The following is an 11,138-nucleotide window of genomic DNA, read 5'->3' as shown; positions in this document are numbered from 1 at the left end:
TCCTGTGTTTAGCTTTGAAGGAAGTGCTCCTGTAAGTGGACAATTACACAGATTTAGGTAGAAAATTATACATTATTACGTGGCAGGGTTCAAGCCAGGTTGGATGGGGCTGGAGCAACCTGATCTAGTGTAAGGTATTGGAACTAGATAATATTTAAGGTCCCTTCCAACCCAAACTGTTCTATAATTCTGTTATAGACTCTTCAGTTTTTGATAATGTTTCATCTTTATTGACTGGAGGAAGTGATGAAGGGTAAATATCTTCTTAACATCATTTGTGGTGAATGTTGCTACTGAGGAATCTTCCAGGTTCTCTGAAATGTCACCTTCATTGTTTATAGCTGCCTTTCCTCTTTGCAAGTCAGCAAGATCTATCACTGTCATCTGGAATTTTAATTTTAATAAATAATTTCTTTTGCATTTCTCACAATGGATTTTTTTTTTTAGGTTTTCTCTGGCCTTCCTGATTCCTGCCTTCTGTTTTATCCTGTACATTTTTTTTTTGTGCAACTAATTCGAACTGTTTGAGTTTTCTTAACTTTCATGTCAGTCTTGTGAAACTCTTTAAACGAAGTTTTTATAGTATCGACATGATCTTGCTTTTGTGTTTCTGTGTTGCTATTTTGTCTACGAGGATGTATCTCTCCTATGATTTTGTGCTGGTATGGTTAATCCCATTTCAGAGAGTTTCAGTCTCCAAATTTTTAATCTGGGATGTTCTTGCTTAGGTTTTTGACCAAAGTTTAGGTCAATGTTTCTTGGTTTCAGTATTCCATCCTAAAATGAAGGTTAATTTCTGCAGGTTGTGGTCAATACTGCTCAATGGATGATCTGAAGGTACTCCCTAATCTTTAATAATACTCCCTAATCTGTAATAATAGCAAGCCATCTTGTACACTACAGAACTAGGTTTTCTGAGCAGAAAAATACAGACAGATTCTGAAAAAAACATTTTGTTATTTAAGAAAGAGTTTTCTCTCAAGTCAAATTGGGAGCTGTGTGAGCAGAGTAAAGGACTACATATTTATTTTGTCTTATTGTGTGGTATGGGACACGGGGACATGCTGTGTCTTTTTAATATATGAAGAAATATTTTGTTGCTTATGTGCAGATAGTTTTGGAAAATATATCCAGTGGCCTCATCTGAAGTAAATGTCTATTGCATGATGATCTCTAATTCTGGGGAGTAGGCTCAGCGATCTTGAGGACCAGACTCATGGTGTGTCTATTCCAGTTCTATGAACCTTACCTGAACATGCAGTTTGACCAGTTCTGAGCTATAATATAGTGTTTATTTTTCACTGCTTTGATCCCACATCTAGCTGTGATCTGCAGATTTTTCATGATCTGAAGATTACCAGTGATACCTCTTGTAATTGTAACATTTTTGGGGACTTTTTGTAATCTTTTTATTCAGAAAAAGATCTGATTAGCTAACACTGTGGTATCAGTTACATAATAATCATGACACTTCAATAAATAAATCCAGTATCATTCCACTGTCTATACTGGCAGCATAGTATCACTGAAATGTTTCTGATTATGTCTTACATTTCTCTATTTGATGGCTATGGAGACTGTAATTTGTATGTTTTACAAGTGAATGTATTTTATCTCTTTTCCTCTCTACTCTGCATGCATTGTTCAGCCAGTTTGCTCGAGATAGGAATTTATGTTCATAGACTCTATGCATGAGGCATTGCTACAATCCATAATCAGGTCATTAGCATTCTGCTCATGCAAAAGAGTGTGAGTAGAATTTTCAGTGGGCTAATGTAATAGGTAATCATATATTAGTATTTGCTTTAAAACAACACCAGATTACGCAGTCTACATGCTTAAGGAGAATAACTCAGTAAGTAGTGCAGTTCCGTAATGAAGTAGGAGCTCATTAAACAGATGCTATCTACTTCAGTGATCTACATAAGCAGCAAGCAAACCAAATGGAAATCTTTCAACAGAACACTGCAGTCAACCACAACAAGTTAAGTTTCATTTACTGTGGCACCATCTACAGGAATTAGTCATAGTAATAGTGGAATAGTTGCGTGCTACTTTATCATTTTACATGTTTATTGCCTTTGCATAATGTGTTGATTTTTTATGTCTTTGGTTACACTAAAATGCCCTCATCTGTATATACAAAACCAGAACACAGTGGGTGATTTTCAGATTCATCAAACTGGCAATGCTCAAAGTTCAGTGTTTCGACTGTGTTTTTTAACAAATATTTCTTTTTTTTTTTTCTGGTTTATGTGTTATGTCTTTGCACATGCAGACGTCTAAATAGTACTTAGAAAAAATGAAATGTTCATTTCTTTATGAACCATAAAGAGGCATGCAGATAGGAGTAATCCAGTCTTTCAAGGAATGATGTGCTAGAATTGGCATAGGGTGCTTTTTCCTTTAGAACTGGGCTCCATGTTTATACAGGAAATTATTAATTAATTGTAATTAATTGTCAATTAATTGAAATTATTTTCAAAAATTAACTGAAATTATTTTAAGTATTAATTTTATAGTGTATTACCTGAAAGACATTTTGCTGACCTTAGAAGCTTTGCAGCAGGGAACAACAATACTGAATAACATTGTTAAGCAATTTCCTTTGAGATGAATGAAATGGAAAAATATTAATGAATAGAACCTGAAAAATAAAAATATTTTTAATATAGTTTTGACAATTGCTGATATGTATTAGTTGTAGGTTTTATACAGTGAGTGAACTATAACTACTAAAATGAAGATAAATGGTTCTTAATTTTAATATTATTAGACTCTATTTCTGGTAAGTGTTGATGCATTGAGATACTATTCAGTGATACAACACCAGCCAGACTACTTTGCTGCTTCACTGAGATTTTTAACATTGTTGGACCCTTTCAAAATGGGTTGTTTTTTTCTTTTTTAATTTTTAATCTTTTGTTTGTATCTATCACTTCATTTCTAGGAGAGTTTTGTTCCCCCAGATACATGAGTTTTCCTGTGATTTCTGACGTGCTTATGGTTTTGTGTCCTCTGCAAAAGCTCTTGCAGCTGTGAGCACTTGTCAAAATTAGCTATTTTAAAAGTAAACAAACATAATGCTTGTGACCTGTATGCACACTGTGTGTAGAGTAAATATAATAGCTTTCTTTTTCTAAGCAGGTGAGTCTTACATAGAGTTCTAATCATCAAGAGCGTGTGGATGAACTCACAGTTGGTGAGGAAAAGAGAAAAAATTACAAACCACTAGCGTTTAGCTTAAAAAAATGTTTAGACAAAGTATACAGTTATAAGACACCTTCCAGCAAAACTGATTAGACTTCTTCGGAAATGAAAGCCATATACTTGCTTGTAAGGCACAAAGTAAATTGTCAAAGTGAAAAGCACTTTCTATTAAATGTTCACAAAACATTTTCAGGCCACATTTTCTGTAAGAAGTTCATTCATGTGCTACACAGAAAACATAGATTTAGTAGGCCTCTACATTTATAGCTAGCTCTGCTTCAATAACCAGCTCTCTGGGATTTTACTTGTGCTATTCAATAATTGCAAGACATTTTAGCAGTCTTTTTTCCTCCCATCAATTGAAAGAACTAGAATTTTGTTTTATAAGCACATGCTTACTTGAAAACTTTCATACTTCATGTATCTGAAGTGTCTAAGTAACTGGAATATACCAGAAGTTTCAAACTTCTTTTAAAGGGGAACCTTTCAGTGAATATGCCTATCATCAAACTGTGGGAAACAAAATAAAAAATTTTCAATTCCAAAGATGCATAAGCATTTCCAATATACAGAGTATACCAGTACAGCAAAAGAAAGCAGTAGAGCTGGAAAATATAACTCCTACAATCCCTTCCAGTTTATGAATCTATTTTTAATAGGTTCCTTATCAGCAGATGTGTATAGGTCAAGCTCTGTGGAAATTTGCCATTTGATGTATAGTGCACATTCTGCTGTATCTTACCCTTGAAATATGGGGTTCAAATTTGCCAGTAAGGATGCAATATGGTCAAGCATTTATGTTTCCATTCACAGCATGTGCCTAACTTTAAACAAGAGAATGTATTTTGCAGTTTCAAAAATATCACAACATGCAGAAAATGCTAACACTTTTTGATTATGTTAATATCAGCTTAACTGTCATTGTTAGTGTCACTGTTTGCCTAAGCCCTATGAGGATCTGAATGACCTTCGATGCCTGTATGACAGTGAAGAAGGTTACAATTTCACAAAAGGCAGAGGACGAGGAGTATCTGCTTTTTGAGAGTAACTAAACATTTCCTTCTGTGTTAGCTAGCAAATGCAGAAATTGGGCATACACTGCAGGCTTATGAGCTGCATGTCAGGAGGTGAGCGAAAGAAATCACTACAAGGAGGTGGGAAGAGATAAAACTGTATTCTACTTGTTCTTTTCAGAAAACAGCAGAAAAGTAAAATTTCAGCCAGGAAAATGATGTCAAGAAAGATGAAGAGATATTGGGGCTGTAGTCTGTAAACCTTTAGAGAAAAAAAGAAATAGATTATTAGATTACAAGGGTGTAACAAGCACAGGATAGATGGCCTGGTAAATGTGGAAATTACACTTTTCATAGTCAAAATCTAAGGAAAGAACAAGCCAGTTGGTTTGTTTTTTTAAAAAAACAGTCTGTAATTAGCAGAAACTGGAAAGGTTGGCAAGTGAAAGGCAATGTTAATGTGGATCAAGTGCTGGCAACCTGATTTGATTTGGGTTTGGATCACATTTGTAAAGTAGCAATGACTCATTAATACACCTTTTAGTACCAAAAGTATGCGTCTGTGCATGTCCTCTTTTTGCCTTCTTTGACACTTTACAATTATTCATGTTACGGCTACTTACTCCCTGTAAGTGAGTTGGGCCTAGGTCACAAAGGAAAAAGATCCGGTGGTCCAGAGGACTTCTAGAGTGTTTTACCTGTCTTTCAAGTGGCTTAACATAACTCTTAAATGATTGAAGTTTGTCTTGCAAACTGGATTTTTAGGGAAAGAATGTGCTTTTACAGATACTCCCTCTGTAAAAAGCCTTGACTAGGCTGACAGTGGCCAAGCCTGTTTGCCATTTGTCCTGAGTTCAGCAGTAGCAGTCATTTTTCTCCTTCTTAGTAGCTAGTGCAGTGCTGTGGTTTTGACTTTCAACCTGGGAACAGCGCTGATAACACCGATATTTTTGGTGGCTGCTTAGTAATGTTAGTCTGGTTAGTCTGACCAAGGACTTTGTGAAGCTCATGCTCTGCCAGGGAGGAGGGGAAGCCGGGAAGAAGCAGAGACAGGACACCTGACCCAAGCTATACAAACTGGGGGCAGTTACCCAGAAGATCTAGGTCACTGCTCGGGTCAGGCTGGGTATCGGTCTGCGGGTGGTGTGCGGTTGTATTCTCTTCCCTTGTTATTTCCCTTATCATAATTATTATTGGTGGTAGCAGTTTGTGTTATACCTTTGTTACGGGACTGTTCTTATCTCAACCCATGGCGGTTACATTCTTTTGATTCTCCTCCTCATCCCTCCAGGAGCGAGGGGAGAAAGGGAAGGGAGTGAGCGAATGAGCTGCGTGGCTGACTGGACTTAAACCACAACACCATTTCATTTATTCATTTTCTATCCAAAGACTTTCTAGGTTTTTGAAAAACATACTTTCTTATGCCTGTCCTCATCTAAAGATGCTAGTTCAGGTCTACCCTGCTCAGTTTTTGTATAGCAGTTTCCTTCAATATTATTTAACAAAAATAATATTAAATGGTGTTTACTTTTACTCTATTCCCACTGTATTTATTTTGTGCTCTTTTTCAGTTTCGGGGTGGTCATGGGAGATGAAGAGAGATATTTCATAAAGCATCTCCTAATGGTTGCTCCTCTCCAAATATCACAGACTGAAGAAATCTCTTCTAGTCACTTTGCTGGGTTGAGCATTATTTCAAATAGGTACGCTTCAGACCTGAAAAGAGAGGATTTTTGAAAGTTTTTTTAGAGAAGATGAAAAAGTGGGAAAGCACTGTGTTTCTGAGAAGAAAGAAAGGATAAGAGAACATGAACAAAATGAAGATTATAAGAAAGAATTAGTGTTTGCAAAGTAAATAGGAGTTCACTGCTATTTCACCATTAATCTATAGCATTGCACATACAGGCCAGAGCAGAAGGAATGTATGATGTAACTTAATTGAATTCTTCTCTCCTGCTTTCTTGCAAAATAAAAACTAACCAACCAAACATGAATTTTGTTAAAAGAATTTAGGAAGAAACAGGTGTTTCAGATACTCTGAGACATTATGTGTATAAGAAGTGTCAACTACAATTTTGATCTAAGGATAATTGACATAAATGCAGAAATAAGTAGAATAAACACACGCTCCAGACCTTGCACATAATATGAAATCTCAGTCATTCATAGTTCTTGTTATATTCAACAATGTGTCTTCTCATTGAAGGGGAGACAGGTTACAAGAAGGACTTCAGCACTCAGAAAAGCTGCTGATTCTTTTTGATTTTTTTTCTAGTCAGTGTCTTGTAACTGATCAGTTTTATGTGCTGGAGAAAAATTTTCAAAATTGTGTTATGTACATAGGACATTTCTATGTGAGATGCAGAAGAGCTTACTTTTGGCAGACAGGAGAAAAGCAAGTATAAATTGCCTCAGCTTTGTCCTAAGTACATTAACTTTCTAGAGAGATTAAGAAAATGACAAGAACAAAAATCAAAAAGGCTGTACTTAAGTGTTACAAATTTTGTGTCTGTCAACCAGAAAAAGCGTCAATGGCTGTCATAAGAGCACAAGGGAACAAAGAAGACTGGTTGAAGAGAGAGGTTATAGGGGTGGGAATAAAGAACCTTGGAGGGAGCTGAAAATGAAAATTTGACCAACACAAAACAAGGACAGAGGAGAGCTGAGTTTTCAAAGGAGAGTACATTCAGAGCCAAATGGAGTACAATAATCAGTGGAAACCTAAAAAGCATGATGTGTCTGGGGTTCCTTAGTGAGTGTACTAGCCTTATTCTCTGGAACAACTTCAGGACTGATGTGGAAGTCAGGCAGCATTAAGTGGGTGGAAGGAATTCAGTGCCCAACTTTGAAGCCTAGAAAGTGCTAGTTACAGTATGGTATGTCCTTCTATCCATCCCGTTTCTTTAACACATTTCAGGTCTATGCCGTCTGAGTATAACTTACCCTCTTATACCTAGAGCGTGAAAATTAGCTGTTACATGAAATGAATATTAATTTGGGTATAAATATGAATTGATGTACATAGCTAGTGAATCAGGGTAAGGCATGAAAAGGGAGAAAATGCAGTTTATGTGAATTTTGATTGCTCTAAATTAGCCCTTATGGACTTTTGGTGTTTACGTATGAGCGCATATATATATATATGTACTTATGTATACATATATATGTATCTACATGATAGTGCAAAGTTTATAGTGATATGTTGAAACTAATTTCTTGAACACAGCTTCAAAACAAAAGAAATATCTTGTTAGTGATGAACTACTACTGGGAAATTTTATTCTGTGAATCAAACTGTAAATACAGGCTTATGGATTGAATTTTTAAACTGTGATTCTAAAGACTATTAAGATGTAAGACTGATATACAGTGTAGTATTTAACGTTTTGTTGCTTTTTTTTTGGGGGGGGGGGATTGTTTGGGTTTTCTTTAAAAACCCATGAAAGCTTAGTAATTTAACACAAGGGAAAAAGTTAATATCATGTTTCTCTGTCAAATATTTTAAATTTCATTTTTAAAGATTGTTAAAACTGTATTTGTCTGTATTTAAAAATAATAAAAAAAGATATTTTTGGGTATTGCTATCTGACCTGGAGTCTCTAGCTAAAAAACAAGCTAGTGTTAAGAATGAGGGTATAAAGAACAAAACTGCTGAAGTTCCATATGCAATGACAGTAACGGGATAAGGATTTTTTTATCTGTGTCTGATCTCTTTATTTTCACAGCTTCTCCAAAAGACAGTAAAATTTAATCATGTAACATTAACACCAGAATTCAAAATTTCAATTCAAAGCACTATTGAAATCACTATGTTTGCTTTATTGTTTGGGAACAAAATGCAAAGGGAGACACATATGCCAGGTGTTCAATGGTGGATCAGATTCTGAGGCTGGTTATAGATGTGTTTCACTGTAAGAACCACTAAAAACATGTCTATACCAAATCTGCATTTCAGCCTTTCAGTAGTGATATACTATGACCTTTAGCTGATGCACTGCTAAAGAAGATCTCTACTGGTGCTGCTAGGAAAAAGTGGCGGGTCGTAGTAGTAGGGGACTCTACACTGAAAGGGACAGAAGCACTCGTCTGCCGGCCTGACCCTGTCTCAAGGGAGGTGTGCTGCCTACCAGGGGCATGGATCAGGGATGTGGCAGAGAGGCTGCCTGCTCTAGTAAGTCCCACGGACTATTACCCACTCCTGATGATACATGTGGGTGCTAGGGATATAGATAGTAGTAGCCTGGGGAACATAAAGAAGGACCACAGAGCCCTCGGGGAGGTGGTTAGGGGCTCTGGAGCTCAGGTGGTCTTTTCATCAATTCTCCAGGGTACAGGGGAGGACCTAAAAAAAGCTAGGAGGATTACCCAGGTTAATAAATGGTTAAAAGGGTGGTGTCATAGTCAGGGGTTTGGGTGCATTGAACAAGGGACCGAAGTTTGTAGGCCAGGTCTAGTGGGGGCTGGTGGAGCTGGTCTTATGAAGGGAAAGAGCAGTTTTGGTAGAAGGCTTGCCAGACTGGTGGAGGATGCTTTAAACTAAATGTGTTGGGGGAAGGGGGCATCATTCCATCCCAACACACCCAGTCAGTTGCCAGCACCTATAATAAACTCTTGGAGCAATGCAGAGATATCCCAGGCGCTCCAGCCAATGAGCCGGCTTCATTTGGAGCTCGGCTCAGATGCCTCTGTACAAATGCCTGTAGCATGGGGAACAAACAAGAGGAATTAGAGATGTGGGCACATCTACAGGGGTATGATATAATAGGCATCACAGAAACATGGTGGGATGGCTCCAATGACTGGAGTGTTGGAATGGAAGGTTACAGGCTCTTTAGAAAAGACAGGCCTGGCAGGCGGGGAGGGGGAGTTGCCCTTTATGTTAGGGATAGGCTGGAGTGTATGGAACTCTGGGGACAGGTGAGCAGTGAACAGAGAGTTTGTGGGTCAGGATTAAAGGGAATATAGCTATGGGAGACATTACTGTGGGGATCTGTTACAGACTGCCTGATCAAGGAGAACCTGTAGATGAAGCACTCCATAGACAGATAGGAAAAGCCTCATGCTCACGGGCCCTTGCTCTCATGGGTGACTTCAACCACCCTGACATCTGTTGGAAGGACGGTACGGCCCGGCACAAGCAATCCAGGAGGTTCCTCGATTGTGTGGAAGACAGCTTCCTTCTGCAAGTAATAGAGGAGCTGACAACAAGAGGTGCCATGCTCGACCTCGTGCTCACCAACAGGGAAGGACTCGTTGGAAATGTGATGCTCCAGAGCAGCCTTGGATGCAGCAATCATGAGATGGTTGAATTTGAGATCCTCAGGACAGTGAGAAGAGCGTGCAGCAAGCTCATTGCCCTGGACTTCAAAAGAGCAGACTTTGGCCTCTTCAGGAGCCTGCTTAGGAAGGTTCCATGGGATACAGCCCTAGAGGGCAGAGGGGCCCAAGACTGTTGGTTGATATTCAAGGATCACCTTCTGCAAGCTCAGGAGTGTTGCATCCCAACCAGAAGGAAGTGCAGCAGGAGGGCCAGGAGACCTCCTTGGATGGATAAGGAGCTCCTGAGGAAAATTCAATTGAAAAAAGAGGCTTATAATAAGTGGAAGCAAGGACAGGCGGCATGGGAAGAGTACAGGGATGTTGTCCAAGAAGCTAGGGACCAGGTTAGGAAAGCTAAGGCTCAGTTAGAATTAAACTTAGCTAGAGGTATTAAAGATAACAGGAAGGGATTCTACAGGTACATAGCAAATAAAAAACAGACTAGGGAGAATGCAGGCCCCCTCAGGAATCTCTCGGGAGAACTGGCTACCCTGGATTTGGAGAAGGCTGAGGTTCTGAATGACTTCTTTGCCTCGGTCTTCACTGGCAAAGGCTCTGACCAAACCACCCACGTCTTGGAAGGCAGATGTAGGGACTGTGGGAATGAAGACCTTGGGCCCACTGTAGGAGAGGAACTGGTTCGAGACCATCTTAAAAATCTGAACGTGCACAAGTCCATGGGTCCTGATGAGATCCATCCGCGGGTCCTGAAGGAGCTGGCAAATGAAGTTGCGAAGCAGCTGGCCATCATATTTGAGAAATCGTGGCAGTCAGGTGAAGTTCCTGATGACTCAAAAAAGGGAAATATAACCCCCATTTTCAAGAAGGGGAAAATGGATGACCCGGGGAATTACAGACCAGTCAGTCTCACCTCTGTGCCTGGCAAAATCTTGGAGCAGATTCTCCTGGAAGGCATGCTAAGGCACATGAAAATCAACAAGGTGCTTGGTGACAGCCAGCATGGCTTCACTAAGGGGAAATCCTGCCTGACCAATTTGGTGGCCTTCTATGATGGGGCTATGGAACTGATGGACAGGGGTAGAGCAGTTGATGTCATCTACCTGGACTTGTGCAAAGCGTTCGACACTGTCCCACATGATATCCTTGTCTCTAAATTGGAGTGACATCAGTTTGATGGATGGACCACTCGGTGGATAAAGAACTGGCTACCATACAAATCATGTCACTATGTTGTTATGCATCTACCAATTAGCCTTTTATTTCACACTGATACTACAGCAAATCACGATCTAAAATTAATTTCAGAAGATATAATTCTTGTGTACTCCTTCTGGCACTCAACTCAAATAAATGCGATAGTGTGCCATGTAGGCAAAGGGCAGAAAATAGGCAAAATTCATTTTTGCATCTCTCTGAAGGTTGCATGCAAGACCATGGAACTGGTCTCTATGAATGAAGAGGTAATAAAATTTGAATAAAACTTCATAAAAGAAAGCTGAGCTATTATTTTCCAACTATTTCAAGCTCTAACAAAAATTGAATTGGTAAGGAAGCAACTAGAAGAGTATTCGCCAGTGGAGGACATGAAAATGTTTCAGTGTTTTTTGGTTGCTCTGTGCCAGACTAGAACTTAAT

The sequence above is a fragment of the Pezoporus wallicus genome, unplaced genomic scaffold, assembly GCF_028554395.1.
Source record: "Pezoporus wallicus isolate ANWC-B61680 ecotype Strahan unplaced genomic scaffold, APGP_CSIRO_Pwel_v1 contig_3848, whole genome shotgun sequence".
NCBI lineage: Eukaryota > Metazoa > Chordata > Aves > Psittaciformes > Psittacidae > Pezoporus > Pezoporus wallicus.
This window is presented reverse-complemented; position numbering follows the sequence as displayed.